General features: G+C 36.9%; 1 protein-coding gene across 2 annotated transcripts in view; it reads right to left on the reverse strand.

Moving 5' to 3' along the window:
• Positions 1-1917: 1917 nt before the first annotated feature.
• Positions 1918-2521, reverse strand: part of LOC115141702 (A disintegrin and metalloproteinase with thrombospondin motifs 15) — a 16665-nt gene continuing 16061 nt past the window's right edge. For both annotated transcript variants that reach the window (XM_029680843.2, XM_029680842.2), the window contains exon 8: positions 1918-2521. This exon is cut by the window's right edge and continues 1651 nt beyond it. The gene's annotated coding sequence lies outside the window, so the exon portion shown is untranslated.

Raw genomic sequence — 2521 nt, forward strand, 5'->3', positions numbered from 1 at the left:
GGTACGTGCCCACCTTGTTTGTTTCACAATGTTATTTTCTTTTTGATTTCTCTCAAGTTCATCTAAACGCTTTTTTTCCTACATCGACATGTCAAACTATTGTTGATGTAGCCATTTTATTGAGGTGAAAAGGCGCAGTGATATCAAGGTGAAAAGCCTGAACGCCATAGTCATGGTATACATTCTCACATACACACGGCTAAATGATGTTTTAGCCAATCAGCATCCAGTACCCAAACTACCTGGTTGATAATGTCAACCAAATACATATGATAACATTTGTGAAAGTTACTCGGTCAGTGGTTTTGGGTAACGACAGTGGTCAGGACCTGTCGTAGGAAGTGTTCTCAAAATACCCAGCTGCCCCGATGCTCAGTGAGACAAAATTAATGTGGGAGACTGCCTAGCTCTCTTCAACAATAGGCGTGGATTACGCGGCATGATGTAGTGGGTCTGTGACTGTTATTTCAGGGAAGCCAGAACACTTGAATCAGCAAATTCCACAGTGACTGAATGAGGTGGATGTGTTGGAGATAGGCTGTGGTCGTGAGCCTCTTTGACTGCATCATCAGTTGGGGATCTAGACTGAAAAGCACAGCAGTTTGCGCCTCATCATGTTTATCTTTGGCATTCTAAACAGTTAAGTTAAAGTGATAGCTCAGGGATTTTACATATTTAGATATGACTGCTTTCAAGGTAGGGAAACAAATATCTAAATGTGTAAAATTACTGAACTATCCCTTTAAGATTACTGAACTATCCCTTTAAGATAGTGGTCACAGTGTTATTACAGTTAAAGAGCCAACAACTTCCACGCATCTGTCAACTTTTTGGCAAATCTAAGAAAGGTTGCAGGCCTACATACAGTAGCTAGCCAGTAAACACATCACTACCACACAACATTGTTCAATGTTGACTCAAAGTTGTGGGCCTCAACATGCCATTGCTACTTTTTAATAACCCTTGGACAACTTTTGTTTTGCGCTGCATGAAAACTGGTCATTGGTTGCTACTGCTCCCTACTGTATGTAATTCCCGGAGAGGGAGAGTGTGAATCATCTGACTACTTGTCTCCACATCCCTGACATTAAACACACGTGATGAGAACACAAAGAACACAATATTCACGTGTTATTTATTTGTGCACAGATGAATGTATACATAGTATACAAATGCAGCGGATGAAAGAGCGAGTCTTTTGCTGTACATAATGCAAGTCTTTTGCTGTACATAATGCAAGTCTTTTGCTGTACATAATGCAAGTCTTTTGCTGTACATAATGCAAGTCTTTTGCTGTACACAATGCAAGTCTTTTGCTGTACACAATGCAAAAGAAAATGAAACAATTCCAATTCCAAAGAATACAGGAACCATCTTTTAGATGGAAGATGTGGTTCCTCCGAACCAAGACAAAATAAACAACAGAATGGTATCATGGGAGTGGATTCTGTGCTAGGAAAGTACCTTTTCATTGACAGTGGGTCTAAATGAAATGTAGAGCAAAACAAAAAGCCTTTTGTCACTTTCTTAAGCATTGTAATAAAACAATTATTACATAACAATGTAACACAGGCTTTATTAGAAAAGTCAGTAGAGAGGACAAAGTTTCAGAAATTGCATTGCTGATGATGTGACATGGTCTTGTAAAGTTCCTATGATAATTTACCAGCATTGCATTGAAATAGCTGAACTGAACTGAAACTCAAATTCTCAAATGACCATCATGCAAAAGGGGACAAGGAAGAATATCAACATCCACTCTACTGCAAGAGGTAAGAAAGCTATGCTATGTCAAGTTCACGTAGTGAATCTGAGATGTGTCTCTTGCAGTACAAAGGCTTTCCTCATATTCAGTATCCTCATTTCTTTGGCGAAACATGACTGCAATCTGAGCGTTGTGAAATTTGCACTGTTTAAGGGAAAATGATGCATTGCACAATACAAGTACATTATTTCTTGAAACGAATCATTAGTTATATAGTACATACAGTGCGTTTGATTCTCTATGTCTATATATACACATATTGTTTCTTTCTCTTAAAATGTTGAATAGTTTGTCCAAATTTGCACTGCTTTATTGCATCACTGGATTGATTCAAATCCGATTCATAATTGCTTTTATAATTGCCATTTGCTGATCATCTTTTCAAGTGTATGGGATATTTCATTAACAATTTTTAATTATCATATGAGAAATATTACTATCAACTGTTTAATCATGGAAACTGACAAAGGTATATTGTAGGGTTTTAACAAGACTTTAGCAAATAGTTCAGATTACAATTTTTTTTAATTTTTTAGATGATATTTAATTTATGTCAATGTACGTAAATAGATTAACAATTAACAATGTTAATTAAATCCCATTGTAAATACAAAAATATAATTTGAAACTAGTGCATTGGACCAAACAGGTCTTATATTTTGCAGATACAGTACTGCATTTCACATTTCATTAACTTCTTGCGTCGAGCCATCCCGGATCCGGGATCGTGACTACATCCTCAAGCCCATTACCATA

The sequence above is a fragment of the Oncorhynchus nerka genome, unplaced genomic scaffold (genome assembly GCF_034236695.1).
Source record: "Oncorhynchus nerka isolate Pitt River unplaced genomic scaffold, Oner_Uvic_2.0 unplaced_scaffold_17___fragment_2___debris, whole genome shotgun sequence".
NCBI classification, from domain to species: Eukaryota; Metazoa; Chordata; class Actinopteri; order Salmoniformes; family Salmonidae; genus Oncorhynchus; species Oncorhynchus nerka.